General features: G+C 39.8%; 1 long non-coding RNA gene across 1 annotated transcript; it reads left to right on the top strand.

Annotated features, from left to right (window-relative positions):
• Nucleotides 1-1,498: 1,498 nt before the first annotated feature.
• LOC131004600 (uncharacterized) lies at nt 1,499-5,095 on the top strand. Its single transcript, XR_009095068.1, has 4 exons — nt 1,499-1,931; nt 2,007-2,036; nt 4,186-4,250; nt 4,838-5,095. It is a non-coding gene; the product is annotated as an uncharacterized LOC131004600 (long non-coding RNA).
• The last annotated feature ends 19,973 nt before the right edge of the window (nt 5,096-25,068 follow it).

The raw sequence follows: 25,068 nt of genomic DNA, 5'->3' as shown, positions 1-25,068 counted from the left end.
TTCACCCTCACTTAGCAATTTCAGAAGAACAAAGATCTTTCTTCACTGCTCCTACCAACTTCAAGGTAAGGTTTGGCTCAATACTTTCATTCTCCCTCGACTAAATTCACCTGCATTATACAATGAACCATCATTTATTTCAGTTAATTCCTCAGTGGAACTAATCAACTACAACGAACAATACATCAATCAAACCAAACAATTGCAAGGTAAGCTTTGTCCTTAACTTTGCTGTTTTCAGTTCAAGTCTCCTTCATTCATTAAACAATGGCAACTTCAATCCATTTCAGTTATTTCACCCTTCACTACACTCCAGCAACAACCAATCAATTGAATACAAGCGAGGTATTCTACTATCTTGAATATTCAATCCAGTTCACATCCATGCTTAGCATAATCACAGTTTATCTACACGATATAGTCAAGATATGTTGTACAATAGGGAAATACTTTACAACAGAGGATTTTACATGCTTCATTTCCACTGCACCCCAGAGTAGCAATCACAAGAACTCACACCCTCAGAAACTAGATAAGCGTTTGAATTGGAGAGAGAGATTAGACTTAGCTTTAAGGGAGGGAAGGGCCGACTGCCCAAGGCAACTACCGAGCCCCAACTGCCGGAACGGAGAGAGAAGGCGGCGACTTCTAGTCGTCTCGCCTGCATTCGAGTAACGACGACGTCGGAGCTGGGGAATCGCTGAGGCCGACCGGAACCATGGCCGAGCAGAGGATCGTGCGCAGCAGCGGCAAATCTCACCGATTCTGGAGTGCAGCGACACGGCGAAGCAGAAGATTCCAGTAGCAGCAGTGGCGTCGGAGCTCGAGGGAGCGACGCTAGCGACTTTACCGAACCTTCGAACGGCAGCAGCAGCGGCGTACTCTTCTCGCCGGTTGCTCAGTGACAGCACGGCGGCGCTGGAAGGCTTAAGCAGCGGGCGGCGGCAGCGCTCCTCCAGCAGGCGCTGACCACCGGACGAGCAGCAGCAACTCCAGCCGGCGGCGACTCCAGGCGAAGCAGCAGCCACTTCCACGCGACGACCGCCCGCCGGATTCCAGACGGAGGCGCGACCGCGACGATGATTTCCAGAATTAGGGCTCGTTTGAATTCAGCGTGGGGAAGGAAGAAGAAGGAGGACGTCTGTCATATCCCAGTTTTTAATCACTGATTAAAGACTTAATAATTAGGGTTCGGCATCCATTAATAATAAAACTGATTTGATTTATCTGATGTGATTTAATTGTTATATATGTATTTTGATGTGCTAAATTCTTATTATTATTTGAATCCGTTTGAGATTTAAAGAATTATTGAAGCAGTCAATAATTTATTTTCTAATTTAATAATTGACTTAGCAAAGTCAAGTTATTAATTTATATACGATAAAAATAGTATTTCTATTATTTAATTGAAGTCGTGATTAATTTTCGACTTATAAAACGAGTTATAAAATATGTAATTTGTAGAGAGTTATAACGAAGCTTTGTTATATGGAAACCCGAAATTAGTATTACAAATACGTTATCATATACTTTTCATTTCCACATACATCTATCTCTTAAATAAATTGATGGTATTGGAAACACTCATCATATGCAAATTATTCCACTAATTCCACTAATTCCACTAAACACTCTTTACACTCATCATTGCCGGCCATCTTCTACACTCATTCCACTAAATAATCATTATTCCACTACCTCCCCACTACTACACCCTTTTTCCCCACCAATACACCTAACTCTCCACACACTTCATTTTTTTATTTCTCCACCACTATATTCCATATTCAGCACTACATCTTGCAGATTCCTCATTAAGAAATCCTCTCTCTCTAATCTTCTAAATTACCATTTTCTTTCCTCCTACTCCTCACGGGTCCTTCAAAGAAATTATCAAGTTTGTTTCAAGTTCCAAATCAAGAATCAAGGTGTGTAAATTTTGTTTATTTCCTCCATTTAATTTTTCGAGGATTACATTCTAACACCTAGCATCATTTATGCAGAAGCCACAAATCCTCATCTGCCTCTTCAAGGTTATTTCCAGCATAAACAACTTCTTTTAGATTATTATTGCTTCAATTACATCATCTTATCAAGCATCAGAGGACCACCAACAAACAAACACACACTCATAATCATTATTTTCACCTAACTATTACAATTACAAGAATTTCAAGATCTGATAAAAAGAAATGATGAAAGAACAGAATTTCTAAACAAAACCCTAACTTTCTATATGTGAATCTGGACTGAAATTGAGCCTTCTTGTGTCTTTATTGTGTGTGACCGGGGACGGAGGGAGGAGTGAGAGCAGCCGACGGCTGCTCAGGGCCGGCGACGGCGACGGCTCGGCGGCAAGCCGCCGCCTTTTCTTTTTTCTGTCAGACATTGGGAGGAGAGGAGAAAGATTAATTGAGTTTTAGATTTAGAAAAGAGAGAAAAGGGGAATAAGTAGGAAAGGGGAAAGGACTTATCTTCTCCGGCAGAGACGGCGGCGACGCGGCGGAAGCAGCGGCACGAGCGGCGGCCCTTCGGGATGCCGTTGCTCGACCGGCCGAGGGGGAGAAAGAAGAGCAGGCAGCGGTGCTGTTGAGGTCGTCGCGGCGGCACTGTGGTCGCCGGGGTGACTGCCCACCGCGAGCAGGAAGAGAGAGAGAGAGATACCGAGAGGGGATGGGCCGTGAGGAGGCGCGGCTGCCGTCGATTCACCGGGACAGGAGCAGGACGACGGCGATATGCCGGACCTTCGCCGATCTCGGGCGGCGGCGGCAGAAACGAGGAGAGGGAGAGAGATGAGATGTGCTGTGTGTGTGCGTTTCTTGAAGAGAGAGGGAGGCGGACGGAGGAGGTCAGAGAGATGAGAGGGGGAAGGGAGGTGCTCGGCGAGGTGGCGCGCCGGAGACGGCGCCGCACTCGACCGAGCAGAGAGAGAGTCGGGAGAGAGAGAGAGAACAGACTGAGTGAGAGAGAGAGGCGAGATGTGCTGTGTGTGTGCGTGTGTTATGTGTTTGTGTGTGTGATATATGTGTGTATATTTAGGGTTAGTGTTTAGCTTGGGCTCAAGGTTTTGGACTTGTATATGGGTCGAAATTTTTTAAAAAAAGAGAGAGTGGGCCGATTTTTTTTTTTAAAATCTGTTGGGCTAAAATTTTTAATGGGCCGATTTTTAATTAACTGATGGGTTCAGTTCATATATTTTTACTTGGGCTCATTAAATTAGGCAAGCCTATTACATTATTTCTTTGAACTTTTATTATTATTTTGGCCTTATTTATATAAAAAAAATGTTTGATTTTTCACTAAATTATTTAGTGAATTTAAATCTCTTAATTTAAATTTTAATATTGGGAGTTTGGATTATTTATTCTACATGAAGTCCATTCTATTATTTAAATTATTAATGGACTTTAAAGCAAATATTTTGGGATTAAGCCCCATTTATTACATGATAAAATTATTTTCAAAGCTTACGAGTATGGATTTTTTTTAAATGGTTAAAATGTTTTATTTCATCTCAATGGATTTTAAAATGTTTTATTATTTATAAATGAATAATGGAATTTCTTATTTATTTACATAAAAAAAAAATGAAATGTATAGAATATTATAAATATGGTTTCTTTTAAAAGAAAAAGGATTAAATTATTTTATGAGTAATTCCATTATAATGGAATTAAAATGTCCTATTAGAATGGCTTCATGTTTTAAAAAAATATATTGAGACTATTTATGTGGAATTGTGTTATAGAATGATTAAGTATATGATTTACTTTATCAAATGAGCTTGGGATTTAATTGAGATATTAAATTGCTAAGCATATGTTTATAAATGATTTATTTATTTAAGTGATGAAAATGTGCGAAGTATGAGAAAGCATGATTTATAATGATTAAATTTTCAGGGTAATAATATATAGCTTGTTCTTAATTGATGGAGTACTTGACTAAATGACGGGTGTAGAAGAAAGTTATGGATTATGTACATGTTGATGTTCGAACAATTGGGTTCGAACCTATATGATAGTTACATGATAAGTGATTACATTTTATTGATTGAATGAAACGAGATTAATATGGATGCTGTTAGAACCCTAAAACTTTAAAAGATACCCTAGGCACGTAGAATTAGACTTTGTCTTATGACAATTTCTTCACGAACTTATCGACTCTTCATCAATGAAGGTCCGGGCGACAGAAAGTGAAGCAGAAGAAGAAACGATTCCACGCCAGCTTTAAGAACAATTGAGGTGGGCATTATTTTATTATTACGTATATAGAGATCCCCTGCGTGACGTAGGCCTCATATGCGAATATATATGCATGATATGTTTTGACTATTTATTCAGTTCTTATAAAATGCTTATATGTTCAATGCCCTTTATGAAAATGAAAATGTTATGAAAATGAAATGTTTATGAAATGATTGACTGCCAAAATTTTTATTTTTTTTATATGTATCCTATCTGTGTTGGTTCGCCAACTTTAAAGGAAATCCAATTGGGATCCTATGCTAGACAAAGGTCGCTAGCTAGGGTTAACGTGTACACTCATGGAGACCGCGAGTCGCTTGCGACCGGTCTTGGCGTCCGTGGTAAGGAGGCCTCCTTCCCGGCGCGTGACAGAAAGGACAGATATGGATCATATAGACTGAAAATGGGATGCATCCACCTTTATGAAAATGAATGAAATGTTTTAGTAAGCGCAGGTCATTTATGAAAACCCCTGTGTGTTACTGTTATGGCAGTTCAATTTATATATGTATGCATGTTGTATTTTCGGCTTATGTCACTGAGTATTTTTATACTCAGCCCTGCATGTATTTCTAAATGTGCAGGTTGAGCAGGCGATGGAATGGATCGGTGTTGAGCGGATTTCCCTTTTGATGTTATGTAATGAAACCTTGAGTATGCATCTCCATATGCATAACTCACACGTTTTTCCGCTGCAAACACTCTGAATTTGTTATCGTATTGTGGAACTTATTACTCCTTCATTTTGTTTAACTTTCATTTGGGGTTTAGTCGTTATGGCTGGCTCGTTTGTTAATTACCCAAGTGGTGATATATATATATATACCACTAGTTTGTTGTTATTAATGTTGGTTATTTAGTAAATCCCTTTTAATTTCCATTTCTTATTGTTCACCCAAGTCATAACCCCGGTTAACCCGTCATTGGGATAGTGGGCTGTGACAGAGTGGTATCAGAGCAGTTCGTTTGCTCTGGCCCTAGAAACCATTTTCTAAAAAGTCATGTCTAGATTGATTCACTTGACATATGTGGGTTCATACGACACCGCTCAACACTCCATTGCATCGTGCTCAATCAAGAAAAAAGGTAACTGCAGTTACAATGTTTTAAAAATGTTATTATTCTAAACTGTTTCATGAAAATGTTTATGTAAAGAGCATGCTATGATGAAATGTTTAATGTTTTGCCTTTCATTGAAATGTTGAATGTTTTGCCTTTCATGGCATATCATTGCAGTTATGATGTTATGATAAGAGAAGAATGATAGAGAATTGACACATGCAGCTTTCCCCAGAAAACATAGATTGCTATAAGTTGCATGATCACTATTCTAAAAGAACATAGACTGCTGGATTAGTAGGATATCTCTACAATCTAGATTCTTAAAGTGATGATATAGAAGAATGAAAGAGAACTTAGATCATTTCAGCTCCACAATGAAAACAATGGTTCTTTTGAACTACAAAGAGGAATGAAAAGACATGTACACGTTGAAGGAAAAATACGGGATGATGATACAAGACGAATTCAAGGCAAACGCTGCATCAAGGGTTTGAGCATAGTCTCTACGTTCAAATGTTCACATGCGATGGAACACCGAATCGACTTTTAGTACACGATAGATTTTAAGAACAGTATGCTTTGCCTATATATATGTATATATTTGTGTACATGTTATACGCGGGGGTTTGGGTCCAATAGGACATAGAACTTTAAATTAAGCTTTTGGTTTGCCAGTACGAACTTGAGTTTTATTATGAATAGTTGTCCACGGCTTTCTAAGTTTGGGATGATGTTTTCCGTGTGATTGGGAGGTGATGATGATTGGACCTAGCCAGTCCACATGATCCAAATATCAGTCGACGTCTTTTGGGTTGAAGACCCATGTGTTTCAACTTTCGGTTGAAAAGCCAGATGAGTTTTTACTCTAGATCATTTTGTTCGACCTAGTAGTTACTCCTTTCTACCATCTGGTTATTCGTCTGAGTTTCTCAACAAATTTTTCTGCACCACTTTGTTTTGATATCGTTCAAGAATTGAGCCTTACAATTGTTGAGTTGTCCTAGTACCCTCTTGTGATCAATAAGGATTTAGATGTTTTGTTATGATGCTTTCATGATTAAATCAAGAGGAATATGTTATGAATTTGAGGTAAGGAATATACTGAGGATCTTTTATCTTTGAATCACAGAATGCCTCCCAGAAGAGCCCCAAGAAACAATGTGGGAAGTCGCAAACGAACCCCCACGAAGAGTTGAGGAACTTTTTCTTAAACAGAGCCCGCCAACATTCAACGGGACCGGCAACCCGACTGATGCCGAAATCTGGATTAGAGCAATGGAAAGGATTTTCGACTTTCTTTACTGTTCTGACCAAGAGAGACTCTCTTGTGTTGCATTCCAACTAACTGGGTCGGCAGATTTTTGGTGGGAAACCAAGAAGAGGGCAATGACCCTCGAACAATTGGAAAACCTGACTTGGGAAGACTTCAAGACGGAGATCTACGATAAATACATTCCCAAGAGCTACAGAAAGAAGAAAGAGACGGAGTTTTTCAATCTGAAACAAAACAAGATGTCCGTGACGGAATACGATCGCGCTTTCTGCGACATGTCTCGCTATGCCCCTCATCTGATCGACACTGATGAAAAGATGGCCGAGAAGTTTCGTTCAGGCCTTAGGCATGAGATCAAGATGGCGCTTGCTGGTCATGGTAATCTCACCCACTCTGAGGCACTTAGCAGAGCCCTGGATGTTGAAGCAGCCATGCCTGAAGACCGCCCAACCCAGACTCAAGCTCCGGGAAACAACGATCGTGGGAAGAGAAAATGGGATGGCAACAACAACAATAACAGGGGTTACTACAACAACCAAGATAACAAGAGGCCATGGCAAGGGAACATGATGCCACAAAGGGCAATGGCAAGGACGACCAGTCAATCCAGGATCAGCTGGAAACAATCAGGGCCAGCTCAGGGCACCTTTGTGTCCCAAATGCTCCAAGTCACATCACGGCATATGCTTGGCTGGCAGCAATACCTGCTTTAAGTGTGGCCAGAAGGGCCATTTTGCCAGAGACTGCCAAGGAAAACCACAAGGAGGAATGAGAGGGCCGAATCAGCCGGGCCAAGTACAACCACTCAGGGCTATCCAAGGCCAACAGTTACTCTACCCACCACCACAGCAGCAGTATCGACCTGCGGCACGTCCACCGCAAATTCCACAGGCAAGAGCCTATGCCCTGCACAAGAATAAACAAGGAAACAACCAAGGGAATTTGGCAGGTATGGGCACATTACTTGACACACCTGTTATACTTCTGTTCGACACGGGTGCCTCGCATTCTTTTATTGCAAGTGTATGTGTAAAAACTTTAAAGCTCCAACCTGAAAAGACTAATCAGGACTTGAGAATTTCTTCACCAATAGGAGGAATAGCAGTAGTAACACATGCTTGCTCGAACCTAGAACTGACCATAGGATCGTTTAAGGTTATAGCAAACAACTTGCATGTTATATCGATGGAGGACGTTGATATAATCCTGGGAATGGACTGGCTAGCGGAGAACTATGCCACGATATTGTGCCAAGAGCGGAAAATCGGTTTCAACTTTCCAGGAAGGGACGCTTTGAGTTTCCTACTGGAATATGCAGGAGGAACAGAGTGCCGACTATTTCAGCCTTTACAGGCAAGGAAGATGATGAACAAGAAAGACTTGCCAAGCCTTCCTCGTATACCTGAACGGGGGAAGTTGAGACCGAAAAGACAATGGAAGATGTAGAGATCGTAGCGGGATTTTCAAGATGTTTTCCCAGAAAATTTGCCAGGATTACCACCTGACAGACAAGTAGAATTCACCATCGATCTAGAGCCAGGAGCGGCGCCGGTATCAAAAGCACCGTACAGAATGGGCCCGAAGGAATTGGAAGAGTTGAAAATCCAGTTACAAGAGTTACTGGACCTAGGCTTCATCAGGCCTAGTGTGTCCCCATGGGGAGCGCCGGTGCTGTTTGTCAAGAAGAAAGATGGAACCTTGAGATTGTGCATCGATTATCGAGAGCTGAACAAGCTAACGCTTAAGAACAAGTATCCATTGCCCAGAATTGATGATTTATTCGACCAACTCAAGGGCGCGAGTGTTTTCTCCAAAATCGATTTGAAGTCTGGGTATCATCAGTTAAAGGTTAGACATGAAGATATACCCAAAACGGCTTTCCGAACAAGATATGGTCACTACGAGTTCGTAGTTGTACCGTTCGGACTAACAAATGCACCAGCTGTGTTCATGGACCTCATGAACAGAGTATTTCATCCTTATTTGGATAAATTCGTCTTGGTGTTTATTGATGATATCCTCATTTACTCCAAGAATGAAGAAGAACACAGGGAACATCTGAGAACTGTTTTGCAAACTCTTAGGGATGAACGCCTTTTTGCCAAATTCAACAAATGTGAGTTTTGGCTCAAAGAAGTTACATTTCTGGGACATATTGTATCTTCAGAAGGTATTAAGGTGGACCCCGCCAAAGTGGAAGCAGTACAAGGATGGAAGTCGCCAACTACCCCAAACGAGATCAGAAGTTTCTTGGGATTGGCTGGCTACTATCGAAGATTCATTGAGGGATTTTCCAAGATAGCAAGGCCGATGACGCAATTACTCCGAAAGGGAATTAAATACACATGGACTAATGAGTGTGAAGAAAGTTTTCAACTGCTCAAGGAAAAGCTAACTACAGCGCCAGTGCTAACAATTCCGGAACCAGACAAGGAGTATGTGGTCTACACGGATGCATCAAAGAACGGACTAGGATGCGTTTTGATGCAGGAAGGCAAAGTGATTGCATATGCATCGCGGCAACTTAGGCCACACGAATTGAATTATCCGACCCATGATCTAGAGCTAGCGGCGGTAGTGCACGCACTAAAAATCTGGAGACATCATCTATATGGTGTCAGGTGTGAGATTTACACCGATCACAAAAGTCTAAAATACTTTTTCGAGCAAAAGGATCTCAACATGAGACAGCGAAGGTGGCTCGAATTAGTAAAAGATTATGACTGTGGTATAAATTATCACCCGGGGAAGGCCAATGTAGTAGCCGACGCATTGAGCCGCAAGGTCCCATTGAAACTGGGATACATCCTTACAAAGGAAGAAGAGCTCATACGAGATTTTGATAGGATGAAATTAGAGGTGATAAACCCACCTGCTACAATAGCGGGGGTGGTCGCGATTATACCGAATTTGAGGAAATTGGTGGTAGAAGCTCAAAGGAAGGATGATAAATTGGAGAAATTACGAGCTAAGATAAGAGAAGGAAATCTCAAGAACTATCACGAAGAAGCCGACAATGCTATTTTCTTTGAGAAGAGAATATGCATCCCTCATGACGATGAACTCAAGAACAAGATCATGAGCGAAGCCCATGACACTCCTTATGTCGCCCACCCAGGAAGCACTAAGATGTATCAAGATCTAAAAGAAAATTTCTGGTGGGAAGGAATGAAACGAGACGTGGCTTTATTCGTCGAAAAGTGTCTAGTTTGTCAGCAAGTAAAGGCTTTACACCAACGACCTTACGGCGAGCTACAACCTTTGGAAATTCCAGAATGGAAGTGGGACGATATTGCAATGGACTTTGTTACAGGATTGCCAAAAACAAGACGAGGTAACACGGTAATATGGGTCATTGTAGACAGACTCACAAAGAGTGCACACTTTCTGCCTATTCCTATCACGTATAGATCAGATAAGTTAGCCCAACTCTACATCAAGGAGATCGTGCGTTTACATGGGGTGCCGAAGACAATCACGTCCGACAGAGATTCTAAGTTTACCTCCAGATTCTGGATAAGCTTGCAGAAGGAATTGGGAACAAGGTTGAATTTCAGCACAGCTTTCCACCCGCAGACCGACGGTCAGTCCGAAAGGACAATTCAAACGCTAGAAGATATGTTAAGGACTGTTGTGCTAGATAGAGGAGAAGATTGGGAGCGTGTGTTGCCACTAATCGAATTTGCTTACAACAACAGCTATCAAGCAACTATCGCCATGGCACCTTATGAGGCGTTATACGGGAAGAAATGTAGATCGCCGCTTTACTGGGATGAAGTCGGCGAAAGAAGAATCTTGGGGCCAGATACAGTAGGCGAGATGATTGAGATCGTCCGTCAGATTCGACAGCGTATTAAAGAGGCCCAAGATAGACAGAAGTCTTATGCCGACAAACGTCGAACCGACTTGCAGTTTGAGTGTGGGGATAAAGTCTTTTTGAAGATTTCTCCTTCTAAAGGGATTACAAGATTTGGCGTAAAGGGTAAGCTTAGACCCCGTTTTATAGGACCCTATGAGATCCTAGAAAGGGTGGGCCCGGTAGCTTACAGGCTGGCGTTGCCGCCAAGCCTTGGGAATGTGCATAATGTGTTTCATGTGTCGCAGTTGAGAAAATATGTTTATGATCCAAAACACGTGATCCAAAGAGACGACGTTATCCTTAGCCCAGATATGAGCTATGAAGAGAGACCCGAATCTATTTTAGATCGGAAGATTCAAGTACTAAGGAATAAATCGATACCCTTAGTAAAAGTCCTTTGGAAGCACCATGATCAAGAAGAGGCGACATGGGAACTCGAGTCTAGCATGAAGGAGAAATACCCAGAATTATTTCCTGAGGTACAAATTTCGGGACGAAATTTATTTTAAGGGGGATAGTATGTCATATCCCAGTTTTTAATCACTGATTAAAGACTTAATAATTAGGGTTCGGCATCCATTAATAATAAAACTGATTTGATTTATCTGATGTGATTTAATTGTTATATATGTATTTTGATGTGCTAAATTCTTATTATTATTTGAATCCGTTTGAGATTTAAAGAATTATTGAAGCAGTCAATAATTTATTTTCTAATTTAATAATTGACTTAGCAAAGTCAAGTTATTAATTTATATACGATAAAAATAGTATTTCTATTATTTAATTGAAGTCGTGATTAATTTTCGACTTATAAAACGAGTTATAAAATATGTAATTTGTAGAGAGTTATAACGAAGCTTCGTTATATGGAAACCCGAAATTAGTATTACAAATACGTTATCATATACTTTTCATTTCCACATACATCTATCTCTTAAATAAATTGATGGTATTGGAAACACTCATCATATGCAAATTATTCCACTAATTCCACTAATTCCACTAAACACTCTTTACACTCATCATTGCCGGCCATCTTCTACACTCATTCCACTAAATAATCATTATTCCACTACCTCCCCACTACTACACCCTTTTTCCCCACCAATACACCTAACTCTCCACACACTTCATTTTTTTATTTCTCCACCACTATATTCCATATTCAGCACTACATCTTGCAGATTCCTCATTAAGAAATCCTCTCTCTCTAATCTTCTAAATTACCATTTTCTTTCCCCTACTCCTCACGGGTCCTTCAAAGAAATTATCAAGTTTGTTTCAAGTTCCAAATCAAGAATCAAGGTGTGTAAATTTTGTTTATTTCCTCCATTTAATTTTTCGAGGATTACATTCTAACACCTAGCATCATTTATGCAGAAGCCACAAATCCTCATCTGCCTCTTCAAGGTTATTTCCAGCATAAACAACTTCTTTTAGATTATTATTGCTTCAATTACATCATCTTATCAAGCATCAGAGGACCACCAACAAACAAACACACACTCATAATCATTATTTTCACCTAACTATTACAATTACAAGAATTTCAAGATCTGATAAAAAGAAATGATGAAAGAACAGAATTTCTAAACAAAACCCTAACTTTCTATATGTGAATCTGGACTGAAATTGAGCCTTCTTGTGTCTTTATTGTGTGTGACCGGGGACGGAGGGAGGAGTGAGAGCAGCCGACGGCTGCTCAGGGCCGGCGACGGCGACGGCTCGGCGGCAAGCCGCCGCCTTTTCTTTTTTCTGTCAGACATTGGGAGGAGAGGAGAAAGATTAATTGAGTTTTAGATTTAGAAAAGAGAGAAAAGGGGAATAAGTAGGAAAGGGGAAAGGACTTATCTTCTCCGGCAGAGACGGCGGCGACGCGGCGGAAGCAGCGGCACGAGCGGCGGCCCTTCGGGATGCCGTTGCTCGACCGGCCGAGGGGGAGAAAGAAGAGCAGGCAGCGGTGCTGTTGAGGTCGTCGCGGCGGCACTGTGGTCGCCGGGGTGACTGCCCACCGCGAGCAGGAAGAGAGAGAGAGAGATACCGAGAGGGGATGGGCCGTGAGGAGGCGCGGCTGCCGTCGATTCACCGGGACAGGAGCAGGACGACGGCGATATGCCGGACCTTCGCCGATCTCGGGCGGCGGCGGCAGAAACGAGGAGAGGGAGAGAGATGAGATGTGCTGTGTGTGCGTTTCTTGAAGAGAGAGGGAGGCGGACGGAGGAGGTCAGAGAGATGAGAGGGGGAAGGGAGGTGCTCGGCGAGGTGGCGCGCCGGAGACGGCGCCGCACTCGACCGAGCAGAGAGAGAGTCGGGAGAGAGAGAGAGAACAGACTGAGTGAGAGAGAGAGGCGAGATGTGCTGTGTGTGTGCGTGTGTTATGTGTTTGTGTGTGTGATATATGTGTGTATATTTAGGGTTAGTGTTTAGCTTGGGCTCAAGGTTTTGGACTTGTATATGGGTCGAAATTTTTTTAAAAAAAGAGAGAGTGGGCCGATTTTTTTTTAAAAATCTGTTGGGCTAAAATTTTTAATGGGCCGATTTTTAATTAACTGATGGGTTCAGTTCATATATTTTTACTTGGGCTCATTAAATTAGGCAAGCCTATTACATTATTTCTTTGAACTTTTATTATTATTTTGGCCTTATTTATATAAAAAAAATGTTTGATTTTTCACTAAATTATTTAGTGAATTTAAATCTCTTAATTTAAATTTTAATATTGGGAGTTTAGATTATTTATTCTAAATGAAGTCCATTCTATTATTTAAATTATTAATGGACTTTAAAGCAAATATTTTGGGATTAAGCCCCATTTATTACATGATAAAATTATTTTCAAAGCTTACGAGTATGGATTTTTTTTAAATGGTTAAAATGTTTTATTTCATCTCAATGGATTTTAAAATGTTTTATTATTTATAAATGAATAATGGAATTTCTTATTTATTTACATAAAAAAAAAAATGAAATGTATAGAATATTATAAATATGGTTTCTTTTAAAAGAAAAAGGATTAAATTATTTTATGAGTAATTCCATTATAATGGAATTAAAATGTCCTATTAGAATGGCTTCATGTTTTAAAAAAATATATTGAGACTATTTGTGTGGAATTGTGTTATAGAATGATTAAGTATATGATTTACTTTATCAAATGAGCTTGGGATTTAATTGAGATATTAAATTGCTAAGCATATGTTTATAAATGATTTATTTATTTAAGTGATGAAAATGTGCGAAGTATGAGAAAGCATGATTTATAATGATTAAATTTTCAGGGTAATAATATATAGCTTGTTCTTAATTGATGGAGTACTTGACTAAATGACGGGTGTAGAAGAAAGTTATGGATTATGTACATGTTGATGTTCGAACAATTGGGTTCGAACCTATATGATAGTTACATGATAAGTGATTACATTTTATTGATTGAATGAAACGAGATTAATATGGATGCTGTTAGAACCCTAAAACTTTAAAAGATACCCTAGGCACGTAGAATTAGACTTTGTCTTATGACAATTTCTTCACGAACTTATCGACTCTTCATCAATGAAGGTCCGGGCGACAGAAAGTGAAGCAGAAGAAGAAACGATTCCACGCCAGCTTTAAGAACAATTGAGGTGGGCATTATTTTATTATTACGTATATAGAGATCCCCTGCGTGACGTAGGCCTCATATGCGAATATATATGCATGATATGTTTTGACTATTTATTCAGTTCTTATAAAATGCTTATATGTTCAATGCCCTTTATGAAAATGAAAATGTTATGAAAATGAAATGTTTATGAAATGATTGACTGCCAAAATGTTTATGTTTTTATATGTATCCTATCTGTGTTGGTTCGCCAACTTTAAAGGAAATCCAATTGGGATCCTATGCTAGACAAAGGTCGCTAGCTAGGGTTAACGTGTACACTCATGGAGACCGCGAGTCGCTTGCGACCGGTCTTGGCGTCCGTGGTAAGGAGGCCTCCTTCCCGGCGCGTGACAGAAAGGACAGATATGGATCATATAGACTGAAAATGGGATGCATCCACCTTTATGAAAATGAACGAAATGTTTTAGTAAGCGCAGGTCATTTATGAAAACCCCTGTGTGTTACTGTTATGGCAGTTCAATTTATATATGTATGCATGTTGTATTTTCGGCTTATGTCACTGAGTATTTTTATACTCAGCCCTGCATGTATTTCTAAATGTGCAGGTTGAGCAGGCGATGGAATGGATCGGTGTTGAGCGGATTTCCCTTTTGATGTTTATGTAATGAAACCTTGAGTATGCATCTCCATATGCATAACTCACACGTTTTTCCGCTGCAAACACTCTGAATTTATTATCGTATTGTGGAACTTATTACTCCTTCATTTTGTTTAACTTTCATTTGGGGTTTAGTCGTTATGGCTGGCTCATTTGTTAATTACCTAAGTGGTTATATATATATATACCACTAGTTTGTTGTTATTAATGTTGGTTATTTGGTAAATCCCTTTTAAATTTCCATTTCTTATTGTTCACCCAAGTCATAACCCCGGTTAACCCGTCATTGGGATAGTGGGCTGTGACAGATGGTCAAACTGAAGTTGTTTATGGTTTTAATCCATTGAGTCCACTTGATCTAATTCCAATACCAATTGAGGAGCGTGCAAGTCTTGACGGGAAAGCCAAAGCTAATATGATCCTGGCCGATCAAATCGAATACGCAAGCGGAAGACTGAAAACACGAACAGAAGATGGAATCCCAAAACCTCTGAATCTAACCCACGGAATGATTTAGGCGAGCGAATCCCTAAACCCCAACGTGAAGTTGACGCAGCAACTCGGGGATGATGAATGACACGCGACGAGGGATGGTTGACTCGCCGTTACGCCGGATAAATGAACTCTCTTGGAATATACAAGAGAAAATTCGAAACTCTCAAGGAGAAGTGATAACTCACGAAATTTGATATAAAATTGATTGATAATCCGTTCATAACAAGAGGCCTATATATAGGCAACAATAAAGAGACCTAGTCTAATAAGGAAACAACTAAACCTAATCTAAACCCTAATTTTCGTCCATCATAAAGACTACAAATAAGGTATGCGAAAACCTAACCAAACTAGGAGAATAAACATGGAAAATAACTCCTAATCTAATAAGGAAACATATCCTTAGTCAAAACAAGGTATAAAACTCAAAATTGACTCAACTAAGGCCTAATTTCAGCCACCCTAACATAACGCACGAAAATTATAAGATAAAACAAAATAAAAGACTCTATTAAATCAGCCCACATATACAACGTAACTTGGGCCTCCATGGCATGCATCATTCCCCTCCTCTTGAAAGGGATTTGTCCTCAAATCCAAGTCATCAATCCAAATGCCGGGATCAAAAATCAAATTTTCGTTCCTTGCATTAATTGACTGTTGGACCATAGCTTTTTTCCCTTGTGCATTATTCTTCTTCTTCGGCTCTAACTCTGACTTCTCTTGAACCTTGAACCGCAACACAATGATCAACCTCTCCTCATTCACGGCCCACATCCAATCACAAGCCCTTGCAAGAAATGACTTCTGCATAAACCAAATCTCCTTTTTATCTATGGGCTGCTCCTTTTCAACGCCCTTAGCTTGCGCCAAAGCCTTTGCTTCCAAAGTAGTTGGAGTAGATTCCTCAAGCACTTCGTCACTTGAATCCTTCAATTTTAGCAACTTAGGAGTAGACTCATCATCTTTGACATCAACCTCTCTATCAACTTCCACCAACTCCTTTGGATTCAAACATGCTTCTTCATTGATATACGCCACGACTTCCACTTCAACATTCATCTTCTTTGGATTCAAACGGTGGCTTGTCTGGTTGAGAGTGACGGTGTCTTCTAGTTGTTGCATTGGCAATGACTGATTCTCTTCATAGATCCAATTATCCCACTCCCCTCCAAGATACGATTTATGATCGTGTTTCTTTTGGATTGATGGAATATTTTTCAACTTGATATTCTCATGATCCCTTGCTTCATCTCGCCTTTTCTTGCAGCTATAAAATTGTCGAGAAGCATTCTTGAACTCTTCCTCGTAAGATTTTTCTTCTTTCATAAGACCCCTTCGAGGACGCCTAATTGACTAAAGAAAATTCTGATCCGGTCTCCGTTGAGATTGCTCAATTTGATCTAACCTCTCATGAATAGGCTTAAACGCATTCTCTATGATTCTCTGTAGCTCTTCCACCACATATGTAGGCAAATCGACTCTAGTCATACTCCTGAAGAATTCCTAGGACTTTATCAATTCGTCGCTGAACAGGTCAGCCAACTTCAACCCTTCGTTTTAAGCATCAAACGTTCTCCAATCGTATTTTGCCCAGATATACGACTTCTTCGTCTTCGAGAGAGCTTTCTGTGGCCACCTGTTTCGCCTTAATCCGAGCTCTGTACAGAAAGTTATGGCCGTTTTTCGGAGACTGCCAGAACTTGATTTCCTGCGAAAATCTGGATACGAAACGCGGCTCTGGTGCCAAATGATATGATCCTGGCCGATCAAATCGAATACGCAAGCGGAAGACTGAAAACACGAACAGAAGATGGAATCCCAAAACCTCTGAATCTAACCCACGGAATGATTTAGGCGAGCGAATCCCTAAACCCCAACGTGAAGTTGACGCAGCAACTCGGGGATGATGAATGACACGCGACGAGGGATGGTTGACTCGCCGTTACGCCGGATAAATGAACTCTCTTGGAATATACAAGAGAAAATTCGAAACTCTCAAGGAGAAGTGATAACTCACGAAATTTGATATAAAATTGATTGATAATCCGTTCATAACAAGAGGCCTATATATAGGCAACAATAAAGAGACCTAGTCTAATAAGGAAACAACTAAACCTAATCTAAACCCTAATTTTCGTCCATCATAAAGACTACAAATAAGGTATGCAAAAACCTAACCAAACTAGGAGAATAAACATGGAAAATAACTCCTAATCTAATAAGGAAACATATCCTTAGTCAAAACAAGGTATAAAACTCAAAATTGACTCAACTAAGGCCTAATTTCAGCCACCCTAACATAACCCACGAAAATTATAAGATAAAACAAAATAAAAGACTCTATTAAATCAGCCCACATATACAACGTAACTTGGGCCTCCATGGCATGCATCAAAAGCTGAAATGGTGAAAAAGTTGCATGAAAAGGTAAGACTCAATATTGAGAAAAGAACGGAGCAATACATCAAGCAAGCCAACAAGGGCCGAAAGCAAGTCATATTTGAGCCGGGAGATTGGGTGTGGCTACATTTGAGAAAGGAGAGATTTCCTTCAAAAAGAAAATCTAAGTTGCAGCCAAGAGGAGATGGACCATTCCAAGTGGTTGCAAGAGTGAATGATAACGCTTACAAACTAGACCTTCCAGGTGAGTATAATGTAAGTGCTACTTTCAATGTTGCTGATTTGTCTCCTTATTTTGGTGAATTAGATTCGAGGACGAATCCACTTGAAGAAGAAGGGAATGATGGAGACGCGTCCAAGCTGGCCAAGGACAAGATGGATCCTTTGATTATTCAAAGTGGGCCAATCACAAGAGCTAGAGCCAAAAGAATAAAGGAGTCCATGATGCTTTTAGTTGGTGAAATTAAAGCCCAAGTCCAAGACAATTCTACATTGGGCCAAATGGTGAATATTATTCAAGTTGGTGGGCTTGATGCTACTTGAAGTTTGGGCTCATTAAGCTATCATATTTTGGAGGCCCAAATTGAAGAATAAAGTCCACATTTTCGTCCAAATGGGTGCAGCCCACAAAATACTCATTTTAAGTTACTTTTTTTTTTATGTTTAATAAGTGACTTTTGGTGTCCAAGAGACATACCAAGTGTTTTGGAGTTACATTTGTGTTTTTATGTGCCTTTTTAATGGTTTTAAGTAGTGGCAAGGGAGTGGGGCTCTCAAGAGACCTTTTTGAGCCTATAAATAGGCATGTAATCACTTGTATTAGGACACCATTGATATAAACGAAAATTAGCATTCTTGCTTAGTGAGTTGAATTCTCTTTGTTGAGTTTTTCACTTGTTTTAGAACTTATCAAGACACTTGAGCAAGGTCTTGTGGCGTTCATCCATACCGAGGTTCTTGGCTGATTATATAGCCAACGGGTCGAGGTTTCTACGCTCTTAGGGGTTGATCAAACTAGATTCTCGATCTAGGGAGTCCGCTGCCTACTCACATACGTCGGGTTCTTGGGTCATTATATCCAACGGGTCCTTCGTCCACTTCTATCCATATCACTTCGTCCACTTCTATCCATATCAGTTAGTAAGACTTTATGAATTATTTGAGTATTTATGAGATGAGCATGATTAGTAAGTTATCGAGGTTTTTGAGTTGCATGAGAAATGCATATAAAATGGCTAAGTATGAGAAATTAGCATGGATTAGATTTATTAGTTTAAATGAGATAAATAAGTTAGAGAAGCATGTTAATTAATTAAAGTTGGAATTTAGTATTTTATTATGAGCATGATAAATTGTTAAGATATAATTTATTATTTGAGTTTGATATCGATTATGTGTCTAAATGGAGTGAGTGTGAGAGTTATGATTAACGCACATAAATGTTGGTATCTGACACTCGAACAATTGGTTTCGAGTATAAATGATAGTTTACTGATAAAGAGTTTTGATGATTTTTGAATTGTTGGGTTGCGTTGAAGAGATGTCAAGATGTTAAGTTTTGAGTTGAGAGACGAGTTCACGTAGTGAGATTCACGCGTTGAAATCTCGTGGCTGACATTATGTATTGAATAGGTCATGCCGAAATTTTTAGTGAATACTTTGATATATCATCAAATAATCATTATAATTTCTTAGTGAAATTAGGATTTGAGCATAGTCAATAGAGAGATGAACATTAGAGATACTAATGTTTCATAAAAGAGATTAGATTATTAATCGAGTTTTCTTAAGTTGAGTAAATTTTACGGTTCCAAATGACGCCCCTTTCTTCCCCTTATTCTTTAATCCCATCCTTAGTCGTAGATCACTCGTCTTAACTATACTTAGTTAGGGCGGGCTGCGACAGAGTGGTATCAGAGCGAAGGAAAGCTCTGAATTTGAAGTCTTGAGTTTAGTCTAGAATGAGTCACTAGGCTAATAGTTATTAACAACCGTGAGCTCAGCGCACCATCACACCAGGCTCAACGAGGTATGTAAAATTTCAAAGTTTATTTGACGTTAAATTTTGAAGAGCATGATGTTGAGGTTATATGATGAGTTATGATGTTACACTTTGAAGGTGCATAGTTTGAGTTTGAGGATGACAACATGATTAATAATGAGTTATTATGTTGTAAGAGTATGATGTTGATGTTACATGATGAATCATGAGAGAGTTTATATCATATGATGTTATATGATTGAGGATGCATAATTATGAGTTATGATGTGATGTATTTGAGATGTTTTGTGATGAGAATTGTTTGAGCACTTGTGATAAGTCACGATGATTTAGATGAAGGAATCTAATGCCATTGTTAAGAGAGATTTTCTACTAAGTAGAAGGATGAAATGAGAACTTAGAGCTAAAGCTTGAGAGAATTAGCAATTGCTTTAAGTACTTGTTTGTATGAGTTATGAGTTTGAGTTATGAGCTTGAGTATAATAGCATGATTAATGATGAGTTACTAGCATACTGCAATGAGATATTGTACAATATGTTGAGATGTTTTGTGACGCGAGTTTTGCTCACGCAACCTGAATGGTACTTGAGAAGGTATCATGAGCTATAGTCTTTGGAGATGGCTTTGAGAGAGAATTGTTTGAGTTGTCTTACTGAGTCACGATTATTTAGATTAAGGGATCTAATATAATTGTTTAGAGAGGTTACCTACTATGTAAAGATGGGGTGAGATGAGAATTTAGATGTTTTGAGCTTGAGTTTTAAGAGAACAGTACTACTTAGTAGGAGTTTTGCTAAGTTATGTTTTGTTTATTTCTGCTGCTGGAGCCAAGTAGAGTTAGTTCCTAGAGTCACCTTTAAGTTCTCCTTATAGGTTGGTCAGGACTGTTGGCATTGCACGAAAGTGGACTGCTGTGAGATCGAACTCAGGGAAGATCGGATACGAGGACGAGGCATACAGTATGTGGTACAGAGATACCCTAGCAGATTTTCAAACACATGTTCATAGACTATGAAAGGATGAACGCCTTATGATTGTTACTAGACTGGATGGCATTGTGCACCTAGTCCCCGTGCTACCAATCGAGTGGTAGGATTGAGCAAGGAAGAAATCCTCTCAATATGATGGGACGTGTCGTTTTGAGCGCTGGACCCACAAGAGATGGGATTTGTTACAGATACCCAGATTTTCTATGCGATTATATTGACCGGATGCCTATTTTCTACCAGGGACTCCAGAAGAGTGTAGTAGATATCGAGTCGATTCTTGAGTATCAGTTACCAAAGATGATAAAATGATAAACGATAATGAGGATGAGAAGTAGCCGAGGAGGGCTAGAGTTGATGAGAATGAGAAGAGAAGCCGATGTAGGCTAGAGCTAAGGATGATCTTGAGAGTATGAGCGGTACACCCTTGTTTTTATTAGTTTTCAATTACTTTGCGATGTATATAACTTACTTAGGAGATACTGATACTTGAGCTTTTGACATGATGATAGATGAGCATGCGAATATAGTACCCTACTGATGTTAAATAGATGGATGTTCCTAGTGTGCTAAAGTAGCAACTAGATGAGTTAACTGGTAGCAATTACCGTAGGAGGTCCAGACCGAGACATAGTACTATTAATGGTGTCGGTTTAGAAGGGACATCACGATAGATACTATGGTTTTTGTAGGGTTTATATAACCCCTTTATGTAAGTCCTCTAAAAAGAGGCATTCTACTGATGGATATATTTGGTGGACCCGAGTGGTCTTTATGTTAGCATTTCGTGAGTGCTTATTGCCTTACAGATGAATGTTAAGGTGACCGTGAGGGTTTCCTTAGAGTTTGAGTTGTTGAGTTGAACTTGAGTTTCGAGGATGCTTAGAGCGTTGGTCGAGTTGAGTTTTTCTTTTGTGATTACAAAATGCCTCAAAGATGTCGTCAAGAGTGTGATGTGAGGGATAGGCGGGATAATACTCCGCCACCACTACCGCAACATGAGAGGAGAGTTGAAAATGTTGAGCATTCGGAACACGAGTATAGAACATAGGACCCTGAGTTTAAGCTTTTAGCTTGCTGGTGCGAACTTAAGTTTTGTTATGTATAGTATGTTGAGGGTTTAGAAGATACAGAATTTCCAAGTTCGGGATAGTATATCCCGTGTGACTGGGGAGTGATTATGTTGGACCTGGCCAGTCCGCATGATCCAAATCTCAGTAGACGTGTTATGGGTTTATAAACCCACGTGTTTCAACTTTCGGTTGAAAAGCCAGATGGGTTCTTACTCTAGGTCATTTTTGTTCGACCTGGTAGTTACTTCATTCTACCCTCTGGTCATTCATTTGAGTCTCTTGAACAATTTGTTTTGATGTCGTTCTAGGGTTGGACCCTTACAACTTTTGAGTTATCCTATTAGATTCTTTTGATGTATAAGACTAGTGAGAGGCACGTCAGAGGACTTTAACACCTGAGCAACTGGTAGACTATACTTGAGAACAATTGAAGACTACTCTTGAGAAGTATGTACCGAGGAGTACAGTAAGCAGCGAGAGGCTGATTATTGAAGTTTGATGCAAGGAAAGAAATCGGTTGTAGAGTATAATCGAGAATTCTGTGAGCTATCACGATTTTCTCATCAGAAGATGGATACTGATGAAGAGATGTTTGAGTTTTATGTGCCGATTTAAGGCAGGACTTTAAGGTAGTATGGGCAGGTTATTGGATGCACCAGTTAGAATCTTGTTTAATACAGGAGCCTCGCATTCTTTAATTGGTTGAAGCATGTTACCTTCAAACTCGAACCAAAACAAGCTAGTCCCGAGTTGAGAGTAATCACTCCTGTAGGAAGAGCTACTACAGTTTCTCACATGATTTCTAACTTAGAGCTTGAGTTAGGATCACTAAAGATGAAAGAAAGAACCTTGCACTTAATGCCTATGTGGAACGTAGACATTATTCTAAGGATGGAATGGTTAGCAGAGAACTTTGGCCCGATTGATTGTAAGAAGAGACAGATAACTTTCCAACCACCTGGGAAGGAACATACATGTTTTCACGGCATTGATAGAAAGAAGAGAGTTCCAATCATTTCGGCACTTCAGGTGTCGAAATTGGTAAAGAAGAAAGGAGCACAAGCTTACCTAGTTTACTTGAATGATGAAGGAGAAAAAAAAACTTTGAGGATGTAGTAGTGGTAAGGGAATATAGAGATGTATTTCCCGAGGTCTTACCAGGATTGCCACCAACAAGACAGTTGGAGTTCACTATCGACCTAGAACCTGGATCAGCACCAGTGTCGAAGGCACCCTATAGAATGGTGCCTAAGGAGCTACAAGAGCTGAAGATTCAGCTGCAAGAATTGCTCGAGTTAGGTTTTATTTGACCTAGTGTATCCCCGTGGGGAGCACCAGTACTTTTTGTCAAAAAGAAGGATGACACGTTGAGAATGTGCATAGATTATCGAGAACTGAATAAATTGACACTCAAGAACAAATATGCTTTACCGAGGATAGGTGACTTGTTAGATTAATTAAGAGGAGCGAGTTTTTTTTTCTTAAAAGTTGACTTGAGATCAGATTACCACCAGTTGAAATATTGACAGAAGGATATACCTAAGACAGCTTTCAAATGAGGTATGAGCACTATGAGTTCATAGTTATGCCATTCGGTGTGACGAAGGCACCAGTAGTTTTCATGGATCACATGAATCGAGTTTTCATCAATAACTGGATAAATTTGTCCTAGTTTTCATAGATGATATTCTCATCCTATTCGAAGAATGAGCAGGGGCGCCAAAACATTTGAGAACGATGTTGGAAACGCTAAGAGTTGAGAAGCTTTTTGCCAAATTCACCAAGTGCGAGTTTTGGTTGAACGAAGTAACTTTTCTAGGATATATTGTATCACCCGAAGGAATTAAAGTTGACCCCGCCAAGGTACAAGCTGTACATGAGTGGAGATCACCAACTACGCCTAACGAGATTCGCAGCCTTTTAGGCTTAGCAGGATACTATCAGAGGTTTATTGAAGGATTTTCCACGATAACAAGACCGATGACACAATTACGTAGAAAAGAAGCTAAGTACAATTGGAAAGAGGAGTGTGAAGAGAGTTTTTAAGAGCTTAAAGGAAATTGACTACAGCACCAGTGCTGCTAGTCCCGGAAATGGATAAAGAGTATACCATCTACACAGATGCGTCAAAGAATGGGCTAGGATGTGTTTTGATGCAAGAAGGAAGAGTTATAGTCTATGCATCACGACAACTTAGACCCCACGAGATAAATTATCCAACGCATGATTTAGAGCTTGCAGCCGTTGTGCATGCCCTAAAAATTTGGAGACATCATCTCTACGGAGTTAGATGTGAGATTTTCACGGACCACAAAACTTTGAATTACTTTTTCGAGTATAAGGATATTAACATGAGGCAAAGGAGATGGCTCAAATTAGTAAAGGATGTTGGCAATGTAGTAGCCGATGCATTGAGCCGAAAGGTCTAGTCAAAATTAGGATGTCTTCTCACGAGAGAGGATGAGCTTATAAAGGACTTTGACATGATGAGGATAGAGATGATAAAACCACCGGTGACGATATCGAGTATTGTTGCGACGATGCCTAGTTTGAGGAAAATGGTGATTGAAGCACAAGGAAAGATGAGACAATGAACAAGTTACGAGAAAGGATAAGAGCAGGAGATCTCAAGAGTTACAAAAAAAAAAAACATCAGACAATGCTATCTTATTTGAGGGGAGAATATGCATTCCCCGCGATGATGAACTTAAGAATACGATCATGAGTGAGACTCATGACACGCCTTACACCGCCCACCCAGGAGGCACAAAGATTTATCAGGTTGTGAAAAAAGAGATTTTTGTGGGACGGAATGAAACGAGACATAGCTTCGTTTGTAGAGCGATGCTTAGCTTGTCAGCAAGTGAAAGCATTACAACCAACGACCCTATGGGAAGTTAAAACCGTTGGAGATTCCCGAGTGGAAATGAGATCACATAGCGATGGATTTTGTGATAGCTTTACCCAAAAGTCAAAGAGGAAATATAGCAATTTGGGTGATTGTAGATCGACTAACAAAATCTGCACTTTTCATACCGATCCTAATCGCGTATGGACCAGATAAGTTAGCACAATTGTACGTTCGTGAGATTATAAGATTGCTTTGAGTACCGATGTAAGATCACCTCAGAGAAAAAAAAAATAAAATAAAAAAAAATCATCACGTTTTTGGATGAGTTACAGAAAGAGTTGGGTACAAGGATGAATTTTAGCATAGCAGACGATAGAAGATATGATAAGAACTACTATCCTTGATAGAGGAGTACATCGGGAGAATGTGTTGCCACAAATTGAGTTTGCCTATAAGATGTGAGACAAAGTTTCGAGATAGGAGACGAAGTTTTCTTGAAGGTTTCACCCTCAAAGGGGATGAATAGATTTGGAGTTAAAGGACAG

Source organism: Salvia miltiorrhiza, unplaced genomic scaffold (genome assembly GCF_028751815.1).
Source record: "Salvia miltiorrhiza cultivar Shanhuang (shh) unplaced genomic scaffold, IMPLAD_Smil_shh original_scaffold_441:::fragment_1, whole genome shotgun sequence".
NCBI classification, from domain to species: Eukaryota; Viridiplantae; Streptophyta; class Magnoliopsida; order Lamiales; family Lamiaceae; genus Salvia; species Salvia miltiorrhiza.
Note: the sequence above shows the minus strand (reverse complement) of the source record. Positions and strands in the feature narration are given on the sequence as shown.